This window comes from Melopsittacus undulatus, chromosome 4 (genome assembly GCF_012275295.1).
Source record: "Melopsittacus undulatus isolate bMelUnd1 chromosome 4, bMelUnd1.mat.Z, whole genome shotgun sequence".
Lineage (NCBI taxonomy): Eukaryota > Metazoa > Chordata > Aves > Psittaciformes > Psittaculidae > Melopsittacus > Melopsittacus undulatus.
In genome coordinates this window covers 17189090-17206504 of record NC_047530.1, presented here as the reverse complement: position 1 = coordinate 17206504, position 17415 = coordinate 17189090, and the positions used below count along the sequence as shown (strand labels likewise).

The 17415-nt window shown below is 42.2% G+C and overlaps 1 protein-coding gene across 12 annotated transcripts in view; it reads left to right on the top strand.

The window, feature by feature from the left end:
* The first annotated feature begins 4910 nt into the window (after positions 1–4910).
* NUMB (NUMB endocytic adaptor protein) overlaps positions 4911–17415 on the top strand; it is a 105794-nt gene continuing 93289 nt past the window's right edge. For 11 of the 12 annotated variants that reach the window (XM_034061695.1, XM_034061690.1, XM_034061694.1 and 8 more), the window contains exon 1: positions 4911–4981. The gene's annotated coding sequence lies outside the window, so the exon portion shown is untranslated. The remainder of the gene's footprint in view (positions 4982–17415) is intronic. The other variant, XM_034061685.1, reaches the window with a different exon arrangement.

Genomic DNA, 17415 nt, shown 5'->3' with positions numbered 1-17415 from the left:
CATCCCCAGCTGCTGCTCACACAGAGTAGCAACTAGAGGCTCAAATACATTTCTTAATTAGAATTTAGCACAAAGTTACTCAGATTTTATGACCATACAAGTTGTATTGCCAAGAGCCACATGTGCTTTATTTAAAAGGACATAAAAATGTGGAGAGTAGAACTTACTAAAGAGCCACAAGTGACTTCAAAAGAAATAAGCAAATGGCACCTCAAAGAAATGTTGGGTTCACTTGATATTTTAACCTCATGCCTTCCTCTGCTCAAATAATGGATATCTTGAGTTTAAAGAGCAGATCAGGCTAGGCCTTATCTTGCAAAGACATGAACAGTCTTCGCTAATGAGTGGAAAGGGCAAAATCCTTTGCAGTTCTCTGCTATTAGATACTTGGTGGTTCACAACCATGCGAATGGCCAAGTACTTTCTCTGTGTTCCCAGAAAACCATTAATGTAAACTAGTCACTTTCAGAAACTTAAACTCAGTTGAATCCTTTTTCTCATTATTACTTTGCTGTTAGCCTTCCTTTTGCACTATCACTTTTGTTCTCATGCCAAAAGCAATACCCAGTGAAGAGAAAGAAGATTTCAAGCCTTCACTAATGGGTTTCCTTAGCTGGCAGTCTTTCTCATACAGGCTAGTGACATCCAGTATGTCATCACTGGGAGGACACTGGGCTGGATTGTGAAGCCTGCTCTTCATTGGAAAGCTGTGAAGTTCACTGCCAGATAACAAGACTGAAAGCTAATTCAGGAACTGTTTCTCAAGAGCTATCATCTGGCCCCCTCATCAGAGTGAATGCAGTTACTCACTGAAGCATCTCTTGGCAGAGATTTTGGCCTCTCTCCAGCTGTTTCTCTCCTCTCAGGGATTTTCTTATTCAATGGCTGGTTGTGGTCTTTAATTCTGGTTATCTTGTACACAGAGCCCCACTGAGAAAAGAAGTCTTCCTTGCCATGGAACAGTCCAATTAAAACAGATTTATAAAACTAATAATTACAAGATCCAGTCCTCCCTATGAAATTATCTCTTTAGAGGGATCTGGAAGCACAGATGTCTTCTCTTGTCCCATGTGACACTAATACAGACTTGTAAGTTAAAGTTGAATTTACAAAATGTATTTGAGTAGGACCTTCAACTGAGCTTACTCACTACCTTGATGAGGCATGTGTACTTTGAAAGCATTTAGAAATAATTTCATGGCGTTTCTGTGCTCTTAGTAGACACCATGTAGAATTAGGTAGCATTGAGCAGACACCATCTGCAGTGACTCTGTAGGCACCTACAGATTCCAGGACTCCAATCTTATTCCTTTTCAGTGGAAGGAGAGAAGTAAATGGCCTTAAGGGGAAAATCCCCATCCTAAAATTAAATACCCTGTAGGATTAATCACATGTCAACAATCAAGTTAGTAGGCATAATCAAGCTGTTCCTGCATGCATCACATATCCTGTGCTAGAGAATATTATTTTGATATGCACAGATCATGGCTCTTGACAAGCTGTTTGGGTCATGCTTTTCCATGGAAGAAAGATTTTAAAGGATTCTTTCTGTATTAATTCACATATTATTCACATTATTTCTATATTAATGATGGCAACTGTGTAGCTTTGCTCATGAAATACATTTATGCCTGATATTTCAAAATTAACATATAGCCATGCTAATATCCAGCAGGACCATGCAATATTTGCTTATTCTGTAAGATTCTCCTTTTCAAAAGCCTTGCTTACCTTTTTCTTTTTTTTTTTCCCTGTAAAAACTGCCTATACTGAAGTATTTCTGAAGTACTCTGAAACTGCTTGCTCACCTCTGACGCAGCACTACCAAGATGGAAACACTGTGCAAACAGGATGTCTTGGTTTAGCAGCCATATTCATATCTGCTCAGAGCATGACACGAGAAAGCCCGAATGGCACTTATTTGCTTCCCATAGCAAATTTGTGTTGCTACTAGATGACACAGAACCTTCTAGAAGGATTTTTGAGTATTTTCAGTGCTCATATTACCAGTATTGTCAAAAAATGGAATTCCTTTTGGGTAAGCACAGTTATAGCAGCATCAAAATGCTTATGTTTTAGTATTTATACCGGTATGGCTTGTTCCTAGAAGGGATAATATTACAGTGTGATTAGGGAAGGGAGATTTAATCACTAACATTGTTTTAGATAGCCAATAGGGGAGAATGATGTTAAGCCTCCGGGTATCTGCAATGAGGATAAAGAGTTTGCATTATCATGAATACATATGTAATATACTCTCAGGTCCTTAGGGGATAGTATGCTATTCTGCTGTCCCACTCAGACCAAGAAGGATCTCCGCTAGAAAGGCACTGCTCACTGAAGTGGGAATGACAGCAGACCGCAAAGTCCATTAATCCTGCATATTGCCCACAGAGCCCTGCTCTCAGGCTTGAAGAAAAGGTGGAAATGAAGAAATTGGGTTGGGTTTTTTTGGGAATGCTGTGAAGTCTCTCCCATTTCTTTGTTATCCCAAAGGATTAAAGCATCTTGAAGTCTTGCTTCCAGTGTCAGGCCTTGGAGAATTAATTTACCCTTTCACATGTAAACTCAGTGGGAAGACTGACTGCACAGAATAGACTCGGACCCGCAGTGCAGCACTGTGAATGTGCAGTTTGCTGGGTGAGGTGCTCAGCTCATCCAGCTCAGTGACCTCTAGGGTCATCTTCCTTTCCTTTCCCATCACAGCTCCCTTTCCCTTTGGTTACCAGTGACTATACAGGAAAGTCAAGTTAGTAGCTGAGCAGAGAAACAGTAATGGCAACAAGTCAATTTAGCTATCTAAAAAATATCTGTAAAAGCCATATATAGCTGAAGCACACAGTAGAACTTTATTTACAGTAGCATGTCCTGGCCTTTTCTTTGCCAGCCCTCAAATACATTTCATTTGGAAGTAGGACATCTTCATAATACAGGAATTGTTCTTAGAAATTAAGGTTTAGTACATCATATTTTATAATTTTTTTTGTCAGAAATGCAAAGACTGAGTAAGATGAAGAGTTACACTGAAGCTACTGGGAATGCTGTATTTCAAGAGCTATGCCAGGTCAGGAATGTTTTCACAAAATCAGAAGAAAGCTCAGGACTGGTAGAAACGTTTGTCTAGTCATTTTGGAACGTTTGGCTCAAACATAGCTGTGTTGTACTGCTGCTGGCTGAGAGCAGCAGTCTGAAAGTAATTGAGTAACAACTGTGAGAGGGAAGGCAGCTCTCTGCTTTGGTTTTGCTTTCCAAGCAGCGGAACATGCGTACAGATGAAAGAAAAAAATATAATAATTAAAAAATGGTATCTTCTTCTTAGTTCATCCATTAGTGAACAAGGGATGATTCAGGGGTCAGAGCACATCAGTCTGAAACTCAGAGTCAGTGTCATGTTCATCCTGCTCCAGCACCTCCTGTATGAGCTTGGTAAATGATTTTTGCATATAACGTTCTGAAATTCCCACTGATTTCGGTTGCTTTATTTTCTGGATGTTTGCCAGTCAACATTAGACCCATTTTTGTTGCTCTCTTTCTTTGTTTGGTTCGGAAACAAAGAGGAATAAGGGGGATGGTGCATGCAGAGAGGGGATAATGATGCAGAGAAACCTCGTGTAATCTTTGCATTTCAATTTCCTGAAGATTTTGTTTTGTTTTGCTTTGGGGGGGGTGGGTGGTTGTTTTTTTTTTTCCTTAGTTCAGTGCTGCGGGAACTGTTCTGGCTTGCACTTTGGATGAAGGAGCTGCTTGAAAGTCTGGTGAGGGCAGGCAGCTCTTGGAAATATGCATGCTGGAGACTGTTCAGGGCAAAGAACCGTCACACGGGTGCTGCATGCAGAGGATTCCCCTGGGTGGCTTCCCTTTGAAACGCAGCCTCCCCGCTGAACACAGCACCTGGTACTGCCTCCGCTTTGAAAATGGAGGCACAGCTGCGTTTCTTGGGATGAAGGAAACCCGAGAACATTTTGGATCTCGGAAAGCCCCAACCATGGAAGTTAACGCACAGCAGAGAGGACCCTGCTTGCCTTTTCCCTGTAAACCCGTCCTCTAGCTGTTGGAGGACATTATGTGCGCGATTCCTGGAGAGTTGGCATTACCAGCACGTTTCACTGCAGCCCCTGGGGAAGGCGCCAGTGACCACGAGGGGTTTACTGGGGGAAACTGGGGTGGCACTGGACCTGCCGCAGGGCAGACAGGCTCCCCTGCGAAGGGGCTCTACGAGAGCTGCGGGGAAAAGTCCCCACGATGGCAGTGGCAGTGACAGGCTTTGGGCAGGCGCCTGCCCCCGAGCCCTCCGGGGGACGGTGGGGCGGGGCTGCTTTCAGCTCGCAGCGCCACAGAGCTGAAGCTTCGGAGGACGGAACTCCACTGTAGGGGGGCTCTGCCCTGAAGCCCTACCCGCCCGGGAGCCGCCTCACTGTTGTGAGGGGACGAGACCCAAGACTCATGCCGGATCCACACCGGAGACAGGCAGCGAGCCGCTCTATGGAAGAAGGCACAGCCCCACCGAAGGCACCAGCGGGACGCCAGCCGGGGGGGTCTCTGGGAACTGGGCGGAGCGGGCTCTGCCCTAACCCCTCAGAGGGGCCGCCGCGCACCCCAGCTCTCCTCCTCTCCACCGCAGCCTACCACCGAGGGAAGAGACGGGCCCACTGCCGCAGCTGACACTTCCGCCAGCCTATCCTGGGGCACTGCTCTAGCCGCTTTAGCCAATCAGGAGAGGCAGCAAAAGAGTGGGGGCACCAAAGCCCCGGCGTGAATAAAACACCCGGGACCCGTGGGCGGAGAGAGGCGGGGTCGGAGTTCTGACGAGCATCTTCTCTCACCAATCCAAAGGCTGGGCGGTGGGTGGGTGGCCAATGGGCTGCCGGAATGGGCGTGGCGGGCAGCGGGGGCAATCGGCGCTGGGGGGAGCGGCGGCGGTGCTGCTCGGTGGCGACGGGCGGCTGAGGCGGTGCTGGAGGGAGGAGGCTGCTGGCAGAAGGTGAGCCTGGCCGGGCCGCACTGTGCCGTGGGGTACGGCCTTGGCCGAGGCATGCAGGGGCTGGATCCGCGGCCGGGTGTGGCGGTGTCGTGCGAGCCCTGCCGGGTGGGGTGGGGGGCGGGCGCGGGGGAAACCTGAGGGGGCCGGGGAGGGGGCGCGGTGGTTCCCCGGGAAGGGGATGTTGGGCTCGGGGAGAGGCCGCGGCGCTCTCCGGTGTCCGTCCCAGGGGGGCAGTGAGGTGGGCCCCGGCACGATCCCCGGGGTGGGGTGGCGTGGGGCGGGGGCCCGTGGGGGTCGGCCGCTGGGCGAAGGCCTTGGTGGGAGGACCGAGCCGCCAGCCCGTGGGAGCGACCCCCGGGGCGCTGCCGCTTCCTGGTCTCCTTCTCCTGGAGCTGCCTGTGCCTTAGGTTTCTCCTAGGCCTTGAATCGCGACTAGGTTTCAGACAGAGGGTCTCTCTGGTACGGCCGCTCCCGGGCTGGCTCTAGCCGTGCGCGGCGCTTTGTATCGTCTCCCGGCTTTGCGTGCGGCCGCAGGAGCGAGCTGGGGGCGTCAGGGCTCCGCGAAGCTTGGGCTTCCCCGAAATCCTCCGCCTCATCTGAGCCGGGGTTGGAACGCTGTGAAGTTTGGGAGGCGCTGGGACGAGGCTCTGAGGCGGGAGCGCTGACGACCCGGCCTGGTAGTGGGAGTTGTAGGGAAAAGGGCCCCGTAAGCAGAGAAACTCGCCTCTTTTTTACCCAGTTCGTGGCTCTGCCGGCCCCTTTCAGCCTGTGCAGCAGTCCGCCAGGCTGCACAAAGGAACAGGCGGCCGGGTTCAGCTTGTCCTGTGGCGTGCTGGGGGGACTGGTGAGCAACAGGGAGTCAAGCGGGGGGTGGGCTGCTATGTGCCTGGAGAGGGCTCACCGATGGTGAGCGCTCCGCTCTGCTTCTAGTAGATAATGAGGGGTTAAAACGCAGCTTCTATTTCGAATGCGCCTAAATCCTTTTATTACTTACACACTTACTGCTTTGGGGGAGATGAACAGTCTTGAAGAATAAAAGGGTGTATCTCTCAGAGCAGAGTTAATGTTTTGCAGCAGCTCGGGTCTACAACTCCTTCTGTCCACTAGATTTATGTAACCTATTCATTAATGGTTTATGAAATAAGAAGGGAGCTTTTGGGTTGTTTTCTCTGTGCTATTCTATTTTCAATGTTGATATCAATGTTTCTCAATTCAGCTGTCCGGAGTTGGAGATACTTACAGCAGTTAATGCTGTCCAACTGTACCATTTGAGGGGCTTTGTTTTGCTTTTTGTTGTATTTTTTATCTTCCTGCCCCTCCAGATAGGCTCCCGAATGAGGAGAGCGAGTAAAATGGAAGGCAGGGTCATTATGTTTGGCTACATTATTACTCTAGGTAAGGCTTGTAGCAAAAAGTGTAAATATTTAAGTGGATTTTTGACTCATCAGTTCTGTTTGTCTTATTGATCTATGGTTACGTTTAAAATGGTCTTTATAATTATGCAGAAGTTAATCGTTACCATAGAGAAACAGTATTGTTTTTCTGCTCATCAGTGCGTGTTTTCCATTTCTTCATCTCTTGGCAATTCTCTGTGGAAATGCTGGGTTGGTTTTTTTTTTTCCTTAGCAAAAATCTTACGACTGAAATAAAAAATGTGAACAAAGTAAAAAAAAAAAAACAAACAAAAAAGAGAATGAGATGTGTGCTTAAACTCCTTTGTTAGCCTGAGTTATCCTACAGTAAGCTCTTTTTAATCTATAATTGAATAAGGTGTTGGTTTTAAGCCTCAGTGAAAACTCTGATTTACAGAACTCTAAACATAACACATCAAAGAAATGTTTTCCTAAAGTATACGTATGAAATGCAATTCAAATTAGCCATTTAAATCCTTATTAGCAGAAAATTTACTTTTCAGTCTGGGAACTGCTTTCCAACATTTATTACTTCTCTTAAATGTGTGGAAACTGAAGGTCCATGTAAACTAGACAGAGTAGAAAAGTTTATCTTCTCACCCTGATATTGTCCAGCCCTATGGGTTTGTATTAGTAGCTGATAGCATTTAGGAAGAAAAAAGTCCAAACCAAGAAGCCATGCTGGGATCCTGAGACTTGCAAGACATCTAAGTATTACATTTTGTAATTTGATTGGTGTTGGTATGATCTGCAAGTACTTTTTTCCACTACCATAATGAGCATGGTGGGATCAAAACTTTCTGAAATGACAGTGAAAATCCTTGAGGAGTGCTTGCCTCCCCAGGAATAGGGGTTATCAGGAAAACATATCGTAGCAGATTTTTGTATCACATGCTCGTCTGAGCTCGTTACAGTACCATGCAGGATTCTTGAATTCCACCTATAGCTGATTTTATTCCACTAGTAATGTTGGTGAAGCTGCATCACATCGGGGGGAAAAAAGAAATCACTCCAATACTATAGAAATTCAGTCTCCTTCACTCTAGAACAGATGTTTTATAGAATCTCTCAGGTAAGGGATTCTCTTGGCAGTCTAAGCTGGTTGGACTTTAGGGCCCTGCACTCATCTGGCACTCTGCTGATCTTTTTTTTTTTTTGTGGGGGAGGTGTCAAAGGTTATTTATATTTTTCTTCATTTTGCCAGCTTATCAAGTAGGCTAGGTTTAAAGTATTGTGAAATCGTGGACTTAGTCTTGCTTTTGGAATTTATGTTGATCAGATATATTAAAATTATAGGTTACTTTTTCAGCCCAGGGATCTCAATTTTAATAAGTGACATTAAAGCGTATTGTCTTTCTTTTTCTGCAGAATTCCAAGCATAAGCTCGATCAAGCTAAGATTTAACACATCCTCTACAGTCATGTCATTGCATTGCCACCAGAGCAGCTTTGGTTTCTTTGGCGATGCTTTCACCAAAAGGAGCTGCTATTCCCTGATAGACGTCCTTTGCTGATCCAGCTGAAAACGGTAGTGCAGAAAAATGTTGAGCTTTAGTTGAATCAGCTGGCTGACTTCATGGCTATGCAAATGTTATTGCTCACAGAGGAGGAAAAGGAGGTGTCTATGAACATGCTTTTCTGAAGCATCTCTGTTTTAGTTTTGCCTAAACTTGTCAAGAAACTTGGCAGCTTAAACTGGGACTGTGGTGGTCCTGCCTTCTTGACTATGCATCTTCCTCTGTTGGCAAGGAAGCCTTTGTGGCTGTGAGTTAGGCAAAGTCAAGGAGTTAATCAGGCTGGTAATGAATTGCTTTTATGTTTTGTTACATTTTGGCCTGATCATTTTTCTGAACTGGCTGACCATCCAACTCAGGGGGTAGGAATGGGACTTCCTGTTGAAGTGAATGAGATAATGGTGGGAGATGGTGCTGTAGTAGCTCTGATTTAAATTTCCTTGAGCTTTTCTGTGACTGTATGTTTCCATAACATTACTTGGGTTAACAAAGACCTATAGCAAACTGTTTTAAGCTGGCCTGGCTAATAAAACCTCAAATGCATTGGAGACTGTTCTGCTTTTCTCAGCTGGCATGTTGATGTGGGTGGTAACAGCAGAAAGTGGAGGATGAGGAGCTAGGGATGGGCTAAGTGGAGTAACCTCAGATTGACACAGCTGTGTCTGAAAGAGGGTTTGTTCTCATCTTAATTCTGGGATCTATCAAATACCAATTTTGAACTGATATGACGTATAATTAAAACAGATCTTTCATCAGAAAGAGGAAAACCTTCATAATGGGCAAGATCAGGAAGACTGTTTTTCTTTTTTACTGACTGAGACCTACAAGCATTAATAGGCTGCAATCAGTCTAGAAGTTTTAATGGCATCGTGTCATGTGTAACTGCAGTTACATATTCATCCAGAATCCTTTTAAGTGTGTTGTAGGAGATATCTCTGTGAAAACTTGAATTGCTTGATCAGTATTTGTAATTACAGAGTAATACTTTGTAGGGTCCTAGTGTTCTGTAGTTACCAGATGTGATGGCTTAAAGATGTTTCTGGGTAGTAATTTATGTATTTTCTGTTTCTGCAGAACTGTGACTGAAAGTGTGTCAGGACAGGTGATTTGTGTGTGAGAAACTGGCTGAAAGAAGAATATAGATGCCAAAATGAGCAGCTTCATGTTTTCCTCAAGAGCACCTTTACATTTCAGTTTGAGTGCTGAATCTGTAGGATTTTTGAGGTTTAGCTGGTGGGTTTTGATATTGAAGCCAGAACCAAAATTATTAGTCTTATAAGTGAAGTAGTGTTTTCAGATGCAGTGGACTAAAAAACCACTTGGATCAAACAGTTTATAATTTTTTCTGCTACCTTTCCTCGTCTAGGAAACAGCAGTCTGGAATTTCCTGTTGAATTGGACTGTAATCTGTATTCTTTAATCTTTGGGTATACCCAGAATGTTTCTTAGCCAGAACTGCTTTCTGTAGATACGTACTTGGTCATTGGCCTGGGCTTCTTCACAGGGCACAATTCTAGCAGGTACAAGTAATACTGAAGGCACAAGTAATACTGAAACTATAAAAAGACTCTATACTGGTACACTTGGCCAGAATCACTCTTGCTGTATGCTGATTGTTCCTAGTCTAGATGTGACCACTTTGAGTCTGTTCTTTTTCTAGGGAAAAAACCCCTAAACTGTAAGGGTTTTTCTTTCCTTCTACTTTTATTGTTTAAACTTGATTAATGCAGTTTGAATCTGTGTTGAGGCTCCTCTTTCAGCAGTGGACTGATTTTAGACTGTTAAACTTGTTTCCATAATCCATTAGGACTAAAGGTACCTTGGCTTTTCCAAGGCTTTGCAGTTTGTTGATGGGCACACTGAGTGTGTAACTGCCAGACTCCCCTAGTTACTCGGTTTGCCTTGCAAGTGAATTCTTAGTGGCTGTTAAATGCTTGGGTCTTTAGTTAGCTGATATCTTTGTATGTTGACTTAAGGTTTTGAGTGAGGATAGTCTGCTTTCAAAGGCATTAATTCATCAACTGCTGAAGTAAGAATCTGTGGAGACACAGTAATTTGTTCCCCATACAGGGAATGACACAAGTAGAAACTTGGTTCACAAATTATATAAGCCAGGTCTAACTTTTGTTTAGTAACTAAAAGAATTGAGTTTGTATTTTTACTTTGTTTGCATAGTATGAGGGAAAAGCAAGTATGTTCCTTCCTTCTAAAGGTGTTTAACAGTAATCTAATTTTGTTCTTGGGTGTGTTGTTCTGCAACTCAGTAACACTAGACCAGTTTATGTGAAGCGAGTAGCCATGAAACTTAATTGCTGGCTTGTCTAATTGCTTGCTGTAATATTTGTTTCTTATTCAAGTAGTAATCTAAATTCTGTGGTAAATAATCGGTGGGTATTTTTCCTTACAAAAAGACAGTTGATACTCATTTGATTTGTACAGGTTGCTGTAACCACAGGGCTACAGAGACAGAAAGGCTGTGCTCTGGTGGCTGTGGCTGGCTTACGTCGCAGCGTAGGATAGATGAATTTTGCAGCTTTTTCCCCTGGTTTCTAATAGGCCTTTGTAAAGTATATACTTTTTTTTTTAAGGCTGGCTATTTTCTTGTCAAAGTCTGTTTAATGTGATATTTCTGCTGACTATTGTTCATTTACAGAAATGAGATGTGATGTTGCTTCCAAAAAGCCTGGGAGACTTAATCTGATATAAAAAGCCAGAGAAAGAATTTAGCTGTCACTAACGTGGTACTAGTGAAGGTTTAGTGCTTTTTGCTGGGCCAGGTTTTCTGCCCAGGTTCTTCTTAGTCCCAATCAATGCAGAGTCTGCATTTACGAGTCATCACTTTTCAGGTTGAAACATATATCACCTGTACATCAAATTCCCTAACACAGCCTGAAAATACCATATACGAGAATGAGTGTGTTTGGTTTAAGGTCTTAAATACACCAGGTTTTATAGGATTCAATTGTGATGTTGGTTTTGCATTTCATATTTTAACAGTTATTTACTGATATAGTGGCTTTTGGGGGTTTCTTTCCTTCCCCTTCCCACTCATACTCCCCTTTCTTTCCTTCCCCTCCCCACTAATACTAAATTATTAGTAGTCTAGTTAATGGTTAGAATTAATTACATATTCTCTTGTATTAACAGGCCTTGAACATTGTCAGAGGTTAATTTAATATTGATGTTCCATTTTGCTTGCATCTTTCTTATTTCTCTATAGGTTACAGTGCCTATGTGAAAAGCATCTCTTATGAAATGTGACCTTTCTTTAACTGGATTTGCACGGGGTGGCTTTGAAAGAGTGTCATGACATTTGTGTGCATATTTTATTTACACCTGAAGATTACTTCATTTATTTATTTATTTTAATGACATGAGTTGGTTTCTCAGAGGCAATTTGTTAGTTTAAAGCACCTCTCAACTGTGTCATACCTGGGTTTTCCTATGTAAAGAATACAGCCTGTAAAAAGCCCCTCAGTCTTTGAGCAACTGGGCAGCCCTATTTCTCTTAGCTTGGTAGCAGAAAGCAAGTCTTGTGCAGGGGAATGAGGGACTGTGATTCATTTGGCCTGTGTCTTCTTGCTAGGATATTTACTAGAAGTTGTTGTTTTTGTATCAGACTTTGTATAGTTGATTACATATATTTTTGTATTCATAGTATGCAGCTGGCAAATAGAAGAATCACTGAATGTTGAGCACTTCTGGTGTGTTTTGGATAGGTGCATCATGCTAATATTGAATATGGAGTATTTATAATTTCATTTAAATGTCTGTAATAGCATTATGTGGTGCCTTTCTCTTTTTTTTTTTCCTCCTCCTTCAGGTTTTATTTTGTCTGGGCAAATTCTGACCTGCTAGCTTAGATGGCCTGGAGACTCCTCCACCAGTCTGTAATGAATGTGATAGTAACTAAGCTCATTCATTTTTGTGCTGCCTCCAGGAATAGCACAGTGGTACATCAAGATAATTTTCAGGTTTTCTCTTGGCCTTTTTACCAACCTGAATCCTTTGTGTCTTGGATTTTCATAAAGAGTACTCAACACTGTTAGTGTTATCCTCCAAATAAGGTTGTTGTTTTTCCTCAGTACTGCAATATGAATGCTTATAATTGTTCAAACGCATTAAAGGAGAGCTTGTAAGTTTGGCTTGGCACACACCTGAACAGCCAAAATACATAAATATTTCTTTACTGTCTGTTCAGGTACAGTACACCCTTTTAAGGAGGTGTGTGTTTGTACTATCTAAAAGTTTTCATCATTCTTGGAAGTACAGAATCTGCACCTCAGAAATGACCTATATTTGCATATGGTATAATACAATACAGTTTCATGTCTGTTACCTCACATGGTCCTGTACTTCAGTTTTATTTTCAGTTGTAATTGGTTATTCTCTGTGTAATTAACTCTTGCTTTGGACATTGTTTACATTGCTATTATAGAATCATAGAATAGTTACGGTTGGAAAGGACCTTAAGATCATCTAATTCCAACCCCCCTGCCATGGGCAGGGACACCTCACACTAAACCATATCACCCAAGGCTTCATCCAACCTGGCCTTGAACACTGCCAGGGATGGAGCATTCACAACCTCCCTGGGCAACCCATTCCAGTGCCTCGCCACCCTAACAGTATAGAATTTCTTCCTTATATCCAATCTAAACCTCCCGTTTAAGTTTTAACCCGTTACAAGCAAGAGTTTGTTCTCCAGGCAGTCATATCCACATAGTGTTTAGTATCTTGCCCATGCATGGATCAAGATCATGCATAGAGCATAACTGAGACTAGAAAAAGTAAACATGGTTTATCTGCCTACAGTATCTGTTGACTTTAAGCTAAGGACACAATTCTGCAGATCTTACAGAGTAAAAAATATTTATCATTCAAGTAAAAAATTTTGTCTTAATACATACTAATTTAACAACTGTTAAATTGCTATTCTAGTACTGTAGATTTAGTTCTTCCTTTCATCTGAGACACTCTGTGCTGAGGTAGAAATGCAGATACACCAAATACAGTGAGGTGCTGTGAACTGTGAAAGTGTTATTCTGGTTTTGAAAATCTGAAGGATGATGAAAAAGTCAATCAAAATAATTATTTTTGAGGAAAACCAGGATGAAAATCCTTCTGAGCATCTGAGTCTTAATTTCCATATTCCTCAATTTCCTATCTTAATTTCTGATAATGTACTGCAGTGTTTTCCTATGAATGAGTGAGTGCTTGGCTTGAAAAGAAAGTTTTCTACAAGATGGCTTTCCTTCTTCTGTTGGATGTTTGCTCTCATACATAAAAATTTAGTTGCTTTGATAGTTTATCACTCTCTTTAATCTTCTGTATTTCAGAAAATAAAAAAATTTAGCTATTCAGAACTTTTTGGAAGTGGGATGTATCCTGGAATTGTTTGAGATGCTGGACTGCGACTTGTCTCCAGTTGTGTCTGATAATGGCTAAGCTTCTTGCACTAAATTGCAGTTTAACATCCTAGGACTGTTTGTATATATCTTTCTTGAACTGAATAAATGATACAGGTGCTTTCTTTTTTCCAGATTTGTTTTCAACAAGATTGGTTCCCTGTTTCTACTTCTGAAAGTGCTAGCACTGGAGCTTTGGGTGAGGGAGAAAGAATCTGAGGGGCTGTGTTGTTGCTGAAAGGAAGTGACATGGATCTGGTACATATGGCTATTGAAACTATGATCTAGTACAATTTAGAAATAGTCCTGCATGCTTGCCTCCCTCACCCTCAAAAAGTGCCACCTGAGCTGAGGATTGTGCATTCAGGAGCTTTTTCCCTGTGGTTTCTTCTAGATGCAGGAGTGATCTCAGCATTGGAGAGAGGCTGCCAGTAGCATGGCATAGGTAATGATGGCTCTGTGCCTCTTCAGTAGACAGGCATCTGTAGCTCTGTCTACGTGAGCAGATAACTGCTGATTGTCTTGCGATAGGACATAGATTTCAGAGGTGAGAACACATCTCAAATCCATGAGTGGTGGTAGGTCTCCTGACTACTACCACATTGTCTTGCTGTCTGCTTCTAGTAGATGCCATGATGTCTTAACTGGCTATGGCACCAGTCAACAGACCAGGTGCCCTAGACTACAGTGTACAGTCACTGGAGATAGGAGAACTCAGATCAAGGGCTAATTCAGAACTTAGGTGAACCAAAACACTGCATTTCTAACCCTTTCAGTTAATGCCATGAAATCAGGCAGGCTGAATGCAGCCCAGAATGCCTGTCTCATTTTTAATAATCTGCCTAAGTGGTTGTATGATGCTGAATGCCCCATCCCTGAGAGTGTTCAGGGCCAGGTTGGATGGGGGTTTGAGCATCCTGGTCTAGTGGGAGGTGTCCCTACCCCTGGCAGAGGGGTTGGAACTAGATGATCTTTAAAGTCCCTTCCAACTCAAACCATTCTATGACTGTATGACTGTTATTGAACAAACTGGGTTTTGCTTGTTGCCTTAGCCTTTCCTCCTGATAATGGTATGTCTATATCTGTTCTGTCCCCTTATGGAATAGCCCTAGAAGTAGGGGTTTCTACAAGTAAAAGCTGTGCAGCCCTCTAATCCTAAGTAAGTGGTAGTAATTGAATGGATGTCTTGCTTTTTATAGCATTAGATCCAGTGGAAAATTGGACCAATTGGTGAAGGCAAAATGTCAGCAAGGGCTAAAATTATTAATGATGTGATGGTGAAGGTACAGTTTATCTTGCTAATGATTAAGTACAAACATGTTTACTGAAGTCCTCTTAATGTGGCTTTTACATAAAAGTGGCTTATTCAGTTTACTGCTTTAGTTTTTTGTCTAGGTAAATTCTGTGTAAGCTTCCTTTCCGATTTCAAAGATGGTCTTTTGATTTTCTACTGTGCATCTTTCTGCTGTGAGACGTATCACATGTATAAAAACTGAGTAGCTGCAACTATGTTTGCTTTTATCTCTATGAAATAGGTAATGATTTGTTGAGTCATCTATTTGAGATGGCATTGCATCCAGTCTAATTCTATGCAGAGATACTAGATCAGTCTACTGTGAATTGCTGTCCTAGTTTCTTCAGTGGAGAGTGGCATCTGCCATTCTTGCGTCATATCACCCGCAGATTCTGAGGACTGCTATTCTGTGGTAGGTGTGAAATGGCTATAGCTGTAGTATTTTGAAAATCGGGATTAATTCCATCTTCCAGGAATTGCTTTCAGATAGGCTTTGTGGCATTTGTGGATACCACCAGCAGTTGATGGCTGAAAATTGTGTTTTAAACTGATGTTTCCTTGGATTACCATGTGGTGCAGCATTTCTAAGGCATGTATAGCTGGTAGGGCCAGTAAACATAGGTTGTTTAAAGCTGCAGGCCTAATTCTTGGGACATACTGTTTTCAGAAAGTGGGGAATGATGCTAGTGCAAAATACATTGGGAATTGCTTCTCTTAACAGCCGTTTATGTGAAACTGAGAATAATCTTTCCACTCTGGACTTAATAGCTCTTAAGATCTAAGCAAAGTAGTTTGTTAAATTCTGGTAATTCTTAGTGCTTGTTTCTTTTAGGCATCTCGGAATGATTGAAGACAATTATTAATTTAGGGAAGGAGCAAGGATGGTCTTGTTTTCATCTTTTAAATACAAGCCATCAGTTGCCATGTCAGGTGTTATTAACGAATACTTACTTAGCTTCAATAGGCTGTTAAAAAAAAAACAAAAAAAAAACCAAAACAACAAACCCCTAAGCGAAGTTCCCCTAGTAATGTTGGTACGGAGCATATGTGTATCAGTCTCATTTAAGTGCTAAGGCAAGCTGCATTACTGTATTAAATTAGATACTGCATAATTCTGTTTTCTTTGGGGACTTCATTATCTGCTGTTTTAAATCTGGAACTGGGTTACAGAAGTTCCTGGGTTTTAATGCTAATCCTTTCCTTTAATGCAATTTAGAAGTTGTTTTTACTTTCCTGAAGATAGGAGTTCATGTTCCCATACCCCCCGCACAAGACTTAGTCCCAGTAACATTTATAAAGGACCTAACCAAGAACGCTGTCATTAATATGCATTTTCTTATAATTCTAATATATTTGGGAACATTTAAGGTCCAGAGCAAAATTAGGGATGTTCTTCACATACATATAAGAATTTTTTTTTATTTATTTATTTTTTATGACTCTTCTTTTTGGGATAGAAGTACCACATTGGGTTTGTCTGAAAGGTTATGAGAATAGTTTAATGTGCTTAAAGTTCTTTGTTTTGTAGTAAGACTATGCAATTGGTCTTTAAGCAATTACCAGAACATTTCTTTAACCAACTGATGGAATATCTGAATATCAGAAATTCAGGTTAACATGACAGAGGAAAGGCAGGACAGTAGCAGGTTGTATCATTCTATGCTCAGTGAAATAGATGCAATGTGTAGGACTCGTTCAAAATAGAATTCTTGTGGTACACAGAAAGTAACGGATGTTGAAGAAAATTGCGAATTCTTTGCTGATTTTGCAAACTAAAATATCTATGATGCAGCACAGGTTTGTTGAAGAGGAAATTGGTTGATGAATCCTCCCCACCCTGTTATTTTTGCTGACCCTCTCCCATAGAAACTTCAAGGCACAAGGTGCAGCTTCTTTTAGGGGAAGGTAAAGGTGGAAGATCTGGCTTAATTTTTATTTTGTTCTACAGATCTATTTGCTGTTAGGTTATATGGGGTTAAATTCAGAAGGCTTAAATTTTGCAACATTAACAGTTCTTGGCATGCCAGACTCAGGGTTATGAATCCTGTTCTGGTTCTCCTGTGTGGAGTGTGGTGGAAGGTTAAGAATGCAGGAATCTCATTGCAAAGAAAGAGTATTTATTGCTAAGGGTAGCAAATAAAACACAGAGATGAGACTTGAATCCTCTTTCTAGGGTTGAGGTGCCTCACTTTAAGCTGCAAGATGCTTATAACCCCTGGGATTTATGGTTGTAAGCCTCTTTTGAAGTTTAAAACATTTCTGTGGTTCATGGGTATTTCTAAAATACCACTGGAGGAGGTGGTAGATGTGTCTCTAGGCAGTGTTACAATATTCAGAGAAACAGATGAGTGTATGAGCTGTAAGCTCAAAAATATATTTCCAAAGTCCTGTTCACTGACAAGTATTTTTGATCTTGTCAGTGGTGCTACTGAGGATGTCTAAGGGTGACCCTGGATATCTTGTGAATTTTTAACCTGACTGCTGTCACCAGAAGAACTGGTCTTGTTGCCCACTGTGTGCTTCTGCTGTATCTTTTGTGTTTGACTTTTTCATAAACCATAACCATTCAGTGAAACCAGCAAAAGGTGACTATTTTCTAATGCTGTGATGAGCTCGGTTGTCTCTGAGTGGTGTGGCAAATCATAGAGTAAGGGGGAAAGGGAACTAGGGAGACCAATGGGCAGTTGGCTTGGTACAACCAGCTCCTGCAACCTGACCTTATATATGATGGGATTGTAGTTTACATCAGTTCAGGTTCTCCAGTGTAAGGAACAGAGAAGATAATTTGCAGCTAGTTAAACCTAGCT